Here is a 16155-nt window from a genome sequence, read left to right on the forward strand (position 1 = left end):
GTTGGACTATAAAGAAAGCTGAGTGCTGAAGAATCGATGCTTTTGAACTGTGGTGTTGGAGAAGAAAGTCCCTTGGACTGCAAGGAAATCCAACCAGTCCACTCTAAAGGAAGTCAGTCCTGAATGTTCATTGGAAGGACTAATGTTGAAGCTGAAACTCCAATACTTTGGCCACCTGATGCAAAGAGCTGACTCATTTGAAAAGAGCCTGATGCTGGGAAAGATTGAAGGCAGGAGGAGAAGGGGATGACAGAGGATGAGATGGTTGGATGGCATCACCGACTCAATGGACAGGAATTTGGGAAGGCTCCAGGAGTTGGTGATGGACAGGGAGGCCTGGCGTGCTGCAGTCCATGGGGTCTCGAAGAGTCAGACACGACTTAGCGACTGAACTGAACTGATACAATAAAGTCTGAATAAATATATTAATATAGCTTAGTTGTCTTCATAAAAAATAATATTAGCTAACATTTAATGAGTTATGTGCCAAGGAATATGGAATTTATCATGCATTAATTAATTTAATCCTCACAATAACCCTGATATAGATACTATTATTATTCCATATTATACATAAAGAAATTGAGACAGTAAATTGTGAACATTGTAAACATTGACATTTTAGGAATCAGTGAACATTGACATCTTAGGAATCAGTGAACTAAAATGGTTCAGGATGGACAAATTTAATTCAGATGACCATTATATGGGCAAGAGGGCATCCCAGGTGGTGCTAGTGGTAAAGAACTCACCTGCCAATGCAGGAGACTTAAGAGACTTGGGCTCAACCCCTGGGTTGGGGAGATACCTTGGAGAAGGACATGAACCCATTCAAGTATTCTTGCCTGGTGAATCCCATGGACAGAAGAGCCTGGTGGCCATGGGGTGTCCATAGTGTCGAGACATGTCCATAGGGTCACAAGGAGTCAGACATGACTGAAGCAACTTAGCACACACTGTGGGCAAGAATCCCTTACAAAAATGGGAAAGCCCTCATAGTGAACAAGAGAGTCTGAAATGCAGTACTTGGGTAAAATCCCAAAAACGACGGAATGATCTTGGTTTGTTTTCAAGGCAAACCATTCAACATCACAGTAATTCAAGTCTATGCCCCAAACACTGATGATGAAGAAGCTGAAGTTGACCACTTCTAGGAAGACTTATAAGACCTTCTAGAACACCAAAAATGGTGTCCTTTTAACCACAGGGGATTGGAATCCAAAAGTAGGAAGTTAAGAGATATGCAGAGTAACAGGCAAATTTGGCCTTGGAGTACAAAATGAAGCAGGGCAGGGCTAACAGAATTTTCCCAAGAGAACACACTGGTCATAGAAAACACCCTTTTCCAAGAACAGAAGAGAAAACTCTACACATGGACATCACCAAATGGTCAATACCAAAATCAGACTATGTTCTTTGCAGCTGAAGATGGAGAAGGTCTATACAGTCAGCAAAAAATAAGACCTGGAGCTGACTATGGCTCAGATAATGAGTTCCTTACTGCAAAATTCAGGCTTAAATTAAAGAAAGTAGGGAAAACCACTAGCTCATTCAGGTATGACCTAAATAAAGTCCCTATGATTATACAGTGGAGGTGACGAATAGATTGAAGGAATTAGAATTGATAGTGTGCCTGAAGAACTATGGACAGAGGTTTATAACACTGTACAGGAGGCAGTGACTAAAACCATCCCCCAAAAAAGAAATGCAAGAAGGCAAAATAGTTGTCTGAGGAAGCTTTATAAATAGTTGAGGAAAGAATAGAAGCAAAAAGCAAGGGAGGAAGGCAAAGACATACCTAACTGATTGCAGAGTTCCAGAGAACAGCAAGGAGAGATTAAAAATAAATAGGGCTTCTTAAGTGAAAAATGCAAAGGAATAGAAGAAAACAACAGAATGAGAAAGACTAGAAATCTCTTCAAGAAAATGGAGCTATCTGGGGAACATTTCATGCAAGGATGGGCATGATAAAGGACAGAAACAGTAAGGACCTAGCAGAAGATGATATTAAGAAAAGGTCACAATAATACACAGAACTATACAAAAAAGGCTAAATGACTGGGATAGCCACAATGGTTTGGTCACCCATATAAAGTCAGACATCCTGGAGTATGTAGTTAAGTGGGCTTTAGGAAGCATTACTACCAACAAAGCTAGTAAAGCTGATGGGATTCCAGCTGAGTTATTTGAAATCCTAAATGATGATGTTGTTAAAGGGCTGCACTCAATATATCAGCAAATTTGGAAAACTCAGCAGTGGCCATAGGACTGGAAAAGGTCAGTTTTCATTCCAATTCCAAAGAAGGGCAATGCCAAAGAATGCTCAAACTATCGCACAACTGCACTTGTTCCATGCGCTAGTAGGGTTATGCTCAAAATCCTTCAAGCCAGGCTTATGCAGTATGTGTACCAGGAACTTCCAGATGTACAAGCTGGCTTTAGAAAAGGCAGAGGAGCCAGATATCAAATTGCCAACATTCACTGGATCACAGAGAAAGCAAGGGAATTCCAGAAAAACATCTACTTCTGCTTCAGTGACTGTACTTCTGCTTCACAGCCTTTGACTGTATGGATCACAACAAACTAGGAAAAATTCTTAAAGAGATGGGAATATCAGACCACTTTACCAGCCTCCTGAGAAATCTGTATGCAGGTCAAGAAGCAACAGGTAGAACCTTACATGGTACAACCAACTGGTTCCAAATTGGAAAGGAGTATGACAAGGTTGTATATTATCACTATGTTTATTTAACTTCCATGCAGAGTACATCATGTGAAATGCTGGGCTGGATGAGTTACAAGCTGGAGTCAAGATTGCCAAGAGAAATATAAACAACCTCAGATATGTAGATGACACCACTCTAATGGCAGAAAGTGAAGAGGAATAAAAGATTCTCTTCATGAGGGTGAAAGAGCAGAGTAAAAAAAAACTGGCTTAAAACTCAACATTCAAAAAACTAAGATCATGGCATCTGATCCTATCACTTCATGGCAAATGAAAGGGGTAAAAGTAGAAGCAGTGACAGATTTTTCTCTTGGGCTCCAAAATCACTGTGGATGGTGACTGCAGCTATGAAATTATTAGATGTTTGCTTCTTCAGAGGAAAGCTATGACAAACATAATTAGCATATTAAAAAGCAAAGACATCACTTTGCCAATGAAGGTCTATCTAGTCAAAGGAATGATTTTTCCAGTAGTCAGGTACGAATGTGAGAACTGGATCAAAAAAAGAAAAAGGGCTGAGCACCAAGGAATTGATGCTTTCAAACTGTGGTGCTGAAGAAGATTCTTGAGAGCCCCTTGGCTTGCAAGGAGATCAAATTGGTCAATCCTAAAGGAACTCAACCCTGAATATCTGCTAAAAGGACTGATGCTGAAGATAAAGCTCCAATACTTAGGCCACCTGAGAAGAGCCAACTCATTGGAAAAGACTCTGATGTTGGAGAAGATTGAAGGCAAAAGGAGAAGAGGGTGGCAGGAGATGAGATGGTTAGATAGCATCACAACTCAGTGGACATGAACTTGTACAATCTCCAGGAGACAGTGGTGGACAGGGAAGCCTGGTATGCTGCAGTCCATGGGGTCACAAAGAGTTGGCTACAACTTAGCGACTAAACAACAACAAAACTGTCTAAGATATATTCAACATAGGCAGATAGGCTCCAGAATTGCACTTTTTATCACTTTGCTATATAGTCTCTCAACAAAGATGGCCATTTCCTTTGGAATCCAAATTTATTTGAGAACTATAAGATTATCTTTTTTTATTGAAAAACATGGGTTTGCTTCTACCACCTCCAGGTCTTCATTTGGTCTCTGGATTATACTCTGTAAATATGCAATAAATAATGCAGAAATTAAAGTACATGCAGAATATGATACCAAAGCACAAGCAACAAATGCAAAAATGACAAGTGGGCCTACATTAAACTAAAAAGCCTTCATAATTAAATAATCAACAGCCTGAAAAGGCAACCAATGGAATGGGAGAAAATACATGCAAACCATATATTTCATAGTTGATATTCAAGATACACAAGGAACTCCTACAACTCAATAGTGAAAAACCAATAAAACAAAAAGCCCATTCAAAAAATAGGCAAAAATCTTGAACAGACATTTCTCCAAAGAAGACATACAAATAGCCAACAGAGCTATGAAAAGATTCTCAGCATCACTAATCCAGAGGGAAATGAAAATCAAAACCAAAATGAGATGCCACCTCACACCAGTTGGGCTGGCCATTACAAATAAAAGAGAGAAGGTTGGTGATGATGTGGAAAAATGTAATCTCTGTACATTGTGGTGGGAAGGCAAACTGGTGAAGCCACTTTGGAATACACTATGGAGGTTTCTCAAGAAATTAAAAATATAATTACCATGTGATCCAGCAATCTCATTTTTGATTACATATTCAAAAGAAAATTCCTGGAGTTTACTCAAACTCATGTCCATTGGGTTGGTGATGCCATCCAACCATCTCATCCTCTGTCATCCCCTTCTCCTCCTGACCCCAATCCCTCCCAGCATCAAGGTCTTTTCAAATGAATCAGCTCTTTGCATCAACATTCAGGACTGATTTCCTTTAGGATGGACTGGTTGGATCTCCTTGCAGTCCAAGGGACTCTCAAGAATCTTCTCCAACACCACAGTTCAAAAGCATTGATTCTTCAGTGCTCAGCTTTCTTTATAGTCCAACTCTCACATCCATACATGACTACTGGAAAAGCCATAGCATTGACTAGATGGACCTTTGTTAGCAAAGTAATGTCTCTACTTTTTAATATGCTGTCTAGGTGGGTCATAACTTATCTTCCAAGGAGTGAGTGTCTTTTTATTTCATGGCTGCAGTCACCATCTGCAGTGATTTTGGAGCCCCCAAAAATAAAGTCTGCCACTGTTTCTCCTTCTATTTGCCATGAAGCAATAGGACTGGATGCCATGATCTTAGTTTTCTGAATGTTGAGGTTTAAGCCAACTTTTTCACTCTCTTCTTTCACTTTCATCAAGAGGCTCTTTAGTTCTTTTTCACTTTCTGCCATAAGAGTGGAGAAAGCAATGGCACCCTACTCTAGTACTCTTGCCAGGCAAATCCCATGGATGGAGGAGCCTGGTAGGCTGCAGTCCATGGGGTCGCTAAGAGTTGGACATGACTGAGTGACTTGACTTTCACTTTTCACTTTCATGCATTGGAGAAGGAAATGGCAACCCACTCCAGTGTTCTTGCCTGGAGAATCCCAGGGACGGGGGAGCCTGGTGGGCTGCCGTCTATGGGGTCGCACAGAGTCGGACACGACTGAAGTGACTTAAGCAGCGGCCATAAGGGTGGTGTCATCTGCATATCCGAGGTTATTGATATTTCTCCCAGCAATCTTGATTCCAGCTTGGGCTTTATCCAGCCCAGCGTTTCTCATGATGTACTCTGCATATAAGTTATATAAGCACGGTAACAATATACAGCCTTGACGTCCTTTTCCTATTTGGAACCAGTCTGTTGTTCTATGTCCAGTTCTAACTGTTGCTTCCTGATCTGCCTACAGATTTCTCTTGACACAGGTCATGTGGTCTGGTATTCCCATCTCTTTCAGAATTTTCCACAGTTTATTGTGATCCATACAGTCAAAGGCTTTGGCATAGTCAATAAAGCAGAAATAGATAGTTTTCTAGAACTCTCGTGCTTTTTTGATGATCCAGCGGATGCTGGCAATTTGATCTCTGGTTCATCTGCCTTTTTTAAAACCAGCTTGAACGTATGGAAGTTCACAGTTCACGTATTGTTGAAGCTTGGCTTGAAGAATTTTGAGCATTACTTTACTAGTGTGTGAGATGAGTGCAATTGTGCAGTAGTTTGAGCATTCTTTAGCACTGCCTTTCTTTGAGATTGGAATGAAAACTGACCTTTTTCCAGTCCTGTGGCCACTGCTGAGTTTTCCAAATTTGTTGACATATTGAGTGCAGCACTTTCACAGCATCATCTTTCAGGATTTGAAATAGCTCAACTGCAATTCCATCACTTCCACTAGCTTTGTTTGTAGTGATGCTTCCTAAGGCCCTCTTGACTTCACATTCCAGGATGTCTGGCTCTAGGTGAGTGATCACACCATCGTGGTCATTTGGATCATGAAGATCTTTTTTGTACAGTTCTTCTGTGTATTCTTGCCACCTCTTCTTAATATCTTCTTCTTCTGTTAGGTCCCTACCATTTCTGTCCTTTATTGAGCCCATCTTTGCATGAAATGTTCCCTTGGTATCTCTCATTTTCCTGAAGAGATCTCTAGTCTTTCCCATTCTATAGTTTTCCTCTATTTCTTTGCACTGATCACTGAGGAAGGTTTTCTTATCTCCCCTTTCTATTCTTTGGAACTCTGCAATCAGATGGGTATATCTTTGCTTTTCTCCTTTGTTTTTTGCTTCTCTTCTTTTCACAGCTATTTGTAAGGCCTCTTCAGACAGCCATTTGGGTTTTTTGCATTTTTTTTCCCTTGGGGATGGTCTTGCTCCCTGTCTCCTGTACAATGTCACAAACCTCCGTCCATAGTTCATCAGGCACTCTATCAGATCTAGTCCCTTAAATCTATTTTCATGTCCACTGTATAATCATTAGGGATTTGATTTAGGTCATACCTGAATGGTTCAGTGGTTTTACCTACTTACTTCAATTTAAGTTTTAATTTGGCAGTAAGGATCATTCAACCTTAAAAGAGGCAGTTGTGCCATATGCAACAACATGGGTGAACCTGAGGATATTATACCAAGTGAAATAAACCAGTCACTGCAAAACAAATTTCACGTGATTCCATTTATATGGGGTATCTAAAAATAGTTAAATTCATAGAAACAGTGTAGACTGGTGGTTGCCACCACCTGGGCGTAGGGGAGGGGGAAAAGGGAGAGCTACAGAAAAGGTATAAAGTGTTAGATAAGCCAAATGAGTAAATCCTCAAGTTCTGTTGTAGAACATTGTGCTTATAATTAACAATACGGTATTGTATACTTAATGTGTCAAGAGGGTAGATCATATTGTGCTCTTACTACAATAAAAATAGAGGAACTGCCACCACGTAATATAGAATTAGATTGTTTCATTTACTCAAAGTTTTATAGCTCTTCCTTTGATGCTTCAACACTCCATTAAACTATAATATATAGGTACATTCTTTTTTTTTTTTAATTCAAGTCTTCCTTTGTTTAGTTCCCTGTCATACCTTATCTATAAAGGAGCTCAAACTTTTCAGAAATTTACAAATAAAGCACACAGGTGTATCAGGGGAATTTATGGAGCAAACATATTTAGTCATTCCTTAAAAGCCTATCTCAAATGTTACCTCCTTTGTGATGTAGTCCCCAAATATTAAGGCAGGATGAATCTTCCTCTCTTTTCTTCCAGCTCTGTGGCTGTTGCCATGTGTTACATTTTAACTTCACATGGAGAGGAAGTGTATCATAACCAGTCATATATTCCAGAGCCTAGCACATCTGGCATGCAGTGGAAGCTCAATAAACATTTGATTTCTGAATGAAGGAAAACACTTTTAGAGGTGCTTGGAAACTTTGTATTATTTTGTATACAAAGTAGCATCCTTAAACTGATTGAGTGGCAACTGAAACTTACAAGTACACTAAGATTAGGCAAGGCTGATTGCTAATTAACAGTCTGCTCTAATAGTCCTTGCATTTGTTTGGTTACTAATAAGCACAAATTTTTTCCCAAAAAAACTCACAAGTGATTTTTGAAGTCATTGACATAATTTTTTGAATGTATTTATCCATGGATTCCCCCAAGTCCTGCCTCCAACTAACAATCTTAAAGAATCCACCAATGTGTTTCTCAGTTTAATTCCTACAGTATTTGACAGATTAAAGCATTTTATAACTCCGATTTCTTGTTCCATGCATTAGTCTAAGTATTTGTGTTTAGGTTTGAGTTCTGAACATCTCCTTAGACCATTCTACCAAATGTCCTTGAAAGAATTATTAGGCTTATATATCTTCTATCATACCCAGAAGATCATCACTGATCTTCTGAACTAATTACAGCTCTCCTCCCTGCAGCTTCTGAACCCTTTTCAACAGAGTGCTCAAGACAGTCACTACCACACAACCAGATGAGGTCTAGGCAATATCTCTGATGCCCAGGCCTTTTCTATCCATACCACTGGCCTATGTGCCAAGCCATGTTTTCCCAATCATCGTGCCTCTTTCTCTCTTTCATATGTACTGGAACCACCTAAAAACCCTGAATCTGAAAAGCTACAATAGTTATTAAGGTTTTAATTGTCCTGGGGCCTTGCAGTTTTCCCTACCCTTTCAACTCCTGGAGGTCTTAAGGCCTTGGTCTTTTGCCTGGGACACTTTCATTTCTCTGTTTCCCTCCTGACATGAAACAGGATTCAGAAGATTCAGTTCTTCCTCTTAGGCTACCAAGGTCTTACCAATAGGTAAGGACTTTAAGTACAAACAAATACAATTCCCGGTGCTTCTATAGAGAAAAGGTGTGAAGACTCCTAGGAAACATGAACAAAAGTACCTAAAAAGAATCACCCTTTCCATCAGCACATTACTATTGTGAGTTCCAGATTTATTGATGGTCATGATAGGAGCTGACTCCCCAGGAAGTTACATTCTCCACAGTGGGGTCTTCAATGACGGAAAATACCTAAAAGTTGGGATAACTCATAAATGTGTGATGCCCCACAACTGCAACACTCCATTCTTTTACAGATGTCTAAAGTCAGTGGTGACTTTTACTATATACAACATGAAACTCAAGGAAAAGCCATGTTTACCTGCTGAATGGTATAAATTAAGCTAAAATGAGTAATTTTGGGTCTGTAACAACACTTTTCACTCTCCCTTCCTAGGGCTCCTCTTGCCCGAGAAACTGCTTTGTCCCAGGTGACTAAGAGTATCAGATTGGCCTGGTAAGGCACCAGACTCAAGCTCTTCTTTTCCCATGTGATTAATACTCAATTAATCATCCTCTGTCCTTCATGACTGGTTCATTAAAGCAGGCCAGCAGAGTTCCTCTCATGACACTTCCTAAATATAGGAGCTAAGAAGGAAGATTCTCTGATATAGAAAGTTTTTCTAGTCACTTATGACTCCAGTTGATGCTCATCATTTCAACCATATGGAGAAACCCACCAAAAAAACAAGCCAATGTAAAGCAAAACCAAGAGATATAGAAAAGGAAATTCCTGATGATACTACTTGAGCATTGAGTCCTTATCATACCTGATCCATTCTATCATTGACCTTGTCAATTACATTGGTCAATAGAATTTTATTTTTGGCTTGAAGTAGTTTGCAATGAGGGGCTTCCTTGGTGGCTCAGATGGTAAAGAATCTACCCACAATGTGGGAGACCTGGGTTCTATCCCTGGGTTGGGAAGATCCCCTGGAGAAGGGAATGACTACCCACTCCAGTATTCTTGCCTGGAGAAGCCCATGGACAGAGGAGCCTTGTGGGCTTCAGTCCATGAGGTTGCAAAGAGTCAGATACAACTAAGCGATTAACACTTTGTTTTACAATGTGTTTCTATTACTAGAAGAAACTTGATTACTATTATACACATATTTGAAATATATATTATTATACATGAAATATCTTGAAATTTGGGAAATCCAAGTTATATCCTAAACTAGTCTCAGTGAACTCCGGGAGTTGGTGATGGACAGGGAGGCCTGGCGTGCTGAGATTCATGGGGTCGCAAAGAGTCGGACACAACTGAGGGACTGATCTGATCTGATACTCATTGGAGCTGCTACTATATTCCAACTTGCTACATCTATATAAGTCCCCTGAGTTCCTACCACCCAAGTCATAAGGATCAACTAAGAAGCAAAAGCAAGAACCATCTTGATGAATTCCTTCTCTGGTTAGATAGAGTCATCTGCCTCTTGAATGAAGTCTTCCTACCTTCTTTGCATGCTCAGTTCCTCAGTTGTGTCTGACCCTTTGCAGCCTCATGGACTGTAGCCTGCTAGGCTCCTCTGTCCATGGAATTTTCCAGGCAAGAATACTGGAGCAGGTTGCCATTTCCTACTCCAGGAGATCTTCCTGACCCAGGGACCAAACCTGTGTCTCCTGCATTGGCAGGCAGATTCTTTACCACTGAGCCACCTGGGAAGCCCACTTCCATTATATTATGTCTAAAGCCTTTAACATCCCTATCACAAACACAGCATGCACTCCTCTACTTTATACTTAACCCACAAAAGTTTGTGTATTAAATGTCCTGCTCTCAGTCTTTTGCCCATTTGGATTCCTGAGCACTGGCAGCCTGTCATATACCCTTCAGGTCAAAGATTATAAGGGTTTTCTCTACGGAATTTGACCAGCCAAGAATTAAAGTCTTTGAGATGATGTTGAAAGCTATATTTTACCCATGCACAGAGAGCTTTCAGGCAGCTTTTCAGAGTTCCACTCTTAATTAGCAAACACCTGGAGAGCAACACTAGTACAAATACGGAGATCAAAACTAACAAGAAAAGATAAACACAGAGGAAACAAAGACTTTATTTTTATGAAGAAAATCCAGAAAACAACACGTGAGCTATAGTTAATATTTCAGAGAATTCAGAAACAAATGCTGCAAGCACTGAATAACATCCAGTATGTGTATGTGTGTGTATGTGTATACATAAATACATATATTCAGAAACATCAATAAATTTCTTTGTCAATTTAGATGTGAGTGGAAATAAAGAAATACAAAGAATCAGAAGGTGGGGCTGAGAAAACCTCTCCAAAAGTCAGGCAATACAATATAGTACAGAAATAATGGAGAAAACATAAGATTTCAGGAAAAATTCAGAAAATCCAAATTCTACTTAGCAGGTGTTGCAAAAAAGGAAAACAGAGAAAATGAGGAGATGGAATCATCAAAAGGTAATTTGGTACATTTTTCATAAACTCAGCATCACTTTCTAGACTAAAAGGGCTCATGAGAACCCCAGCATGATGGAAGCAAAAAGACCCACAATGTATCTTATGTAAAACATCAGATCCTCCTGGTCTCTTGTTTCAGTCACTGCTATGGCAACCAGATCTGGTTCACATATGTCTCACTTCAAGCCAGTACTGCATGCCTCTTGACTCCTGCCCTGAGGCTTTTCTGTTGGCACTAAAGAGAGGGAGGATGTCCCAGAATCCTATTTGAAACTCATACAACCTTAACTTTTTCTTATCTGGAAAACCAACACTAAAACATACAAAGATGCATCATCATGAGATTTCAGAACACTAGGGATTAAAAAAAAAACCCTAAAAGATTCTGGAGAGAAAAAGATCACACAGAGATCAAATATCTCAACAATATTAGAAAGCTAGAAGAAAACAAAACTTTCCAAGTTCTGAGGAAAAAATTTTCATATAACCAGAGGCAGAAAAGGCATTTGATAAAACTTAACACCTATTTATTAAGAAATTCTTAACAAACAAGGAAATGAGAAAACACTCTTAATGAAATAAAAAGTATTTATAAAAATATAACCTGCAGAACTATTGATCAAATATTCAGGTAAAATAAAGGCATACAACTTCACAAAAACAAAACAAATAACAACAATTTCTCAGGTATCTTTTCTCAGGTAGTTACCAGAGAATTTGATCCACCAAAAATGAGGTGGTAAACCAAGAAGAAAACATGGAATACAGGAAACAGGGAATTTAAACCAATAAACAGGCAAAGGCAATCTCTAGGATTATGGTAAAGGGAGATATCAGGGAAAATGTTCTAAGGACCTGGATGACAAGACCAAATAAAAGCAGGTCAAAAGGCATTAGGCTCTAGAGACTTTATCTTCTTCAATAAGATAAAGCTAGAATACCTTAAGTGTTTAGACATACCAAGATGATAATACATACATAACTAGAGGAGGTTTTGGTGATTAAAAAAGCAAGATAGTTATCACCTATGTCAACCCACTCCAATATTCTTGCTGGAGAATCCCATGGACATAGGATCCTGGAGGGCTACAGTCCATAGGGTTGAATATGACTGAAGCAACTTACCACCACCACCAGGGAAACAAAAATGTGTCCAAGAAATAAAAATAATCATAGTATGTTATATGGTCCAGCTATAAAAATAACCACTAACCAACATAGTGTAAACACTGAATATTTACTCAACCAAAATTATGGTATAATGGTTGTTGGGAAGATGGAGTGATGCAAAAGTTTCATGTATGGAGTAAAGCTGAAGAATATGATAAAGAGCCACATCTCTGTATTCCACAGTAGAAATTCAGATTTTAAAAACAAAAGCCTCAAGAAATAGCAACATAAACAAAACGGAAGAAAACATGAAAACAACAGAAAGATTTGGAAGTGATTGCTTTTGGGAGGGAGTATTGGGGTCAAGGACAGGGGACTGCAACTGCTTTGTTTCGCTTTATAAAAAACATTGGAAAATGGACTCTAATCTCTGTGCTGGTATAACCTTGGATAACAATGAAAATTTGGACTTCTGCTTTAAGCCATTAGGAAGAAACAAAGTTTGGACTTACTGTCAGGCCATAATTAACTAGAAACTTGAGCAAACTATACGAACAACAGGTAGCATAAGACTTTGATAGCTGATTTATGGGAAACTCTAATGAAGGTGAACCCTATGAGTCCTAGTAGTTCTGCCTGGAGGAAATTTCCCAAACTTAGCGCAGAAAGAGAGAACCCAAAGGACTCTTGTAATCTCACTAGATAGAGGAGAAAATTTAGAGTTCAAGGAGTCTGAGGGAGCTAGAGTATGTGGAGAAGAGTAATGGAGACAGAAATATTCACTGGGTCCCCTTTATAATTCGGCTAAGTATTAATCTGCACATTCATAAGGTGAAATTCTGTAAGTATGTAAAGGACAACTTCTAAGGAGAACAACTGCCAGAGAGTTGCAAGCAGAACACCCCCCGAGTTCACACATTACTGGAAATATTCTGAGTTCACAAATAGCCAGGGAAAGAAGTCCCTATGAAATAGAAAAAGCATTCAATGGAGACCACAGAAGAATCAACCTCATGTTGTATTAACTAGCCATAAAGCTATAAAGTCTACTCTAGATGTGTTTTATTGAAGTCTTTAAAAAAAAAAAAAAAACCTTTGAAAGAATCAAATTTATCTGCCAATAAGCTAAATGATTAATATAACAAAGCTCAACAAACACTCTTTGAGGGACTACAACAAAATTCAGCTCTCAAATAACATAAAATTTACAATGTTCAGAATCCAATAAAAAAATCACTACACATGTATAAAAAAGAGAAAATATAACCAACCAAGAGGAAAATCAGTCTATAGTAACAAATCTAGAAATTGCACAGAAATGTGGAATCAGGAGACAGAAACTTCAAGACAATTATGATAATTATGCTTTAGAATTCAGAGGAAGGGAATTCCCTGGTGGTCCAGTGGTAAGAACTCACGCTTTCACTGCTAAGGGTGTGGGTCTGATCCCTGGTCAGGGAACTAAGATCCCGCAAGTCATGCAGCCAAAAAGAAAGCAAAGAAGAAGAGAGGGAGGGAGGAAAGGAAGAAAAATAGAGAATCAGAATAGAGAATAGAGAATCAGAGGAAAATGAATCCAAAGAGGATGGAAATAGAAGATATAGAAAGGAACTAAAAAAGAACTTCAACATATGAAAACTACAACATCTAAAACATCTATAACATCTCCCTTGCTGGAGATAATTAACAGGAGATTAGGAATTGGGAAAAAATATGGTGGACTTAAAGAAAATGCAATGTTTATTCTCAAAAATGAAGCATAGAGAGGAAGAAGACAATAGCAGCAGTAACAACGTATCTCCTTTCTTCTCTCTTTTGTGGCATAATTGTTAAACATTTTTCATTATAAACCTGTAAATACATTGTTTTCATTATTAAACAATAACACCATCATCAAGGGTCCAACAAGACATACATGTGACTGGAATACCAGGAAGAGGGAAAAAAGATGGTGAGTGGGGGTAGGTGGAGAGACATGTAAGCATATAATGCCAAAAATTTTCCCAAATTTGAAGAAGACTATAAACTTTCTTCAAACCTTCTGGGTTTGAAGCAAAAGTAAGCAGAAAGAAGGAGATAAACAAAGATAAGAGTAGAAATCAATGAACTAGAAAACAAACAACAAAAACCATCAATGAAATGAAAAGCTTGTATTTTGAAAAAAATCAGTAAAATTGATAAATTTGTATGTAAGCTGAACAAGTAAAAGGAGAGCAGATACAACTTACCAATATCATAAATGAAAGGGGATTTTACTATAGATTCTTTTAAGTGAATAGTAAGGGAATATCAGAACAAATTTATGCCAATAGATTTGACAAACTAGAGGAAATGAAAAAAATTCCTTGAAAGGCACAAATCACCAAAGCCAACTCAAGGGAAAACAAACAAACAAACAAACAAAAAAAAATCTTTGAATAGCCTTATGTCAAAACAACATAATTTAAAACCTCTCCAAACAGAAAATATCAAGTTGAATCCAGCAATACATCTATGGGCTAGTGTACCATGACAAGTGGCATTACTGCACAAACTCATTTCAGAAATGTATAATATTTTAAACCTGAATTGATAGAAATCATCTTAACAGAATAAAAAAAATACAATCATATCAATAGCTGTAAAAACAAATATTTGACAAATCTGAATATCCATTCACAATAAAAATTCAGCAATCTAGGACTAGAAGCTTTTAAGCCAAATGAAAGGCATTTACAACCTACAAGTAACTTAATGGGAAGAAACTGAATAAAACAAGATTATCACTCATACCAATTCTCAATTGTTGTATTATAGGGTTCTAGCCAGTGCAAAAACCAAAAATAAATAAAAGCATATATATTAGAAAAGAAAAAGTAAAGCTGTCTTTATTTACAGATGATATTATTAGCCACGTACACGTATAAAGAAATCCACATAAAAAATCTTTTATAAGTAGTAAGTGAATTTAGCAAGATCTCAATATCAAAGAATATTAATACACAAAATCAGTTGTTATTTCTTTACTCTAGCAGCAAACAATTAGGACGTGAAATTCTAAAAAAATAAACATTTAAAATAACATCTAAAACATTTAGGAGTACATTTTTCAAGAGACATTCAAGATGTCTACACTAAAAACTAAATTATCTTACTAAGAAAATTAATAAGATCTAAATAAAGAGATACATCATACTGAGACAGGAAGACAATATTTTTAAGATGCCAGTTTACCCTAAATAGATTCAATGAAATTCCAATGAAAATCAGAGCAGGCATTTTTTGTAGAAACTGACAAGCAGATTCTAAAACTTGTGTGGAAATGCAAAGGACCTAAAGTAGCCAAAAGACTATATTGGGACAAGAAAAACAAAGTTTGAGGGCATATACACATCTTATTTTAAGACTATTAAAAAGTCACAATAATCAAGAGAATTTGTTGCTGACATAAGGACAGACATACAGATAATGGAACAGAAATAGATTCTCTCTCTCTATACACACACACACACACACACACATGCACACACACATATATATACAGTCATACAATTTTGGACAAAGGTGCCAAACAATTCAATGGAGGAAAATAAGACTTTTCAACAGATGGTACTAGAACTGGGTATCAATATGGAAAAAAATGAGACTTGTACCTTGTATCATGTGAAAAAAAAAAAAGAGTAACTTGAAATGGACTATCAGACTAATTGGGAAACCTAAATATGTAAAATCTATGCCACTTCTAGGGGAAAATATATGAGAGAGTCTGCAACCTTGGAGTAGTCAAAAGATTTTATAAATAGGACACAAAGAGCACTTTAAAAGAAAAAATAATAAATTGGCCTTCATCAAAATTTAAAACTTTTCTGAAAAATGATCTAAACCAAAATAAGACAAGGCAAAAATTGGGAGAAAATATTTATACTACATAATCTGAGAAATAATTTACATTGAAAATACATGTCCAAAACTATACAACTCAGTAATAAGAAAAAAACAATTAAAACCTGGCAAAAATATTTTAACAGACCAATCACAAAAAACACACAAAAGGCCATTAAAGCGTGAAATGTTAGTAGTCATCAGGGAAATGCAGGTTAAATCACAATGAGATACTTTTACTTCATATCTATTAGGATAGTTAAAAAAGACTGAGAATGCCAAGTGCTGGAGA

This window comes from Bubalus bubalis, chromosome 2 (genome assembly GCF_019923935.1).
Source record: "Bubalus bubalis isolate 160015118507 breed Murrah chromosome 2, NDDB_SH_1, whole genome shotgun sequence".
NCBI lineage: Eukaryota > Metazoa > Chordata > Mammalia > Artiodactyla > Bovidae > Bubalus > Bubalus bubalis.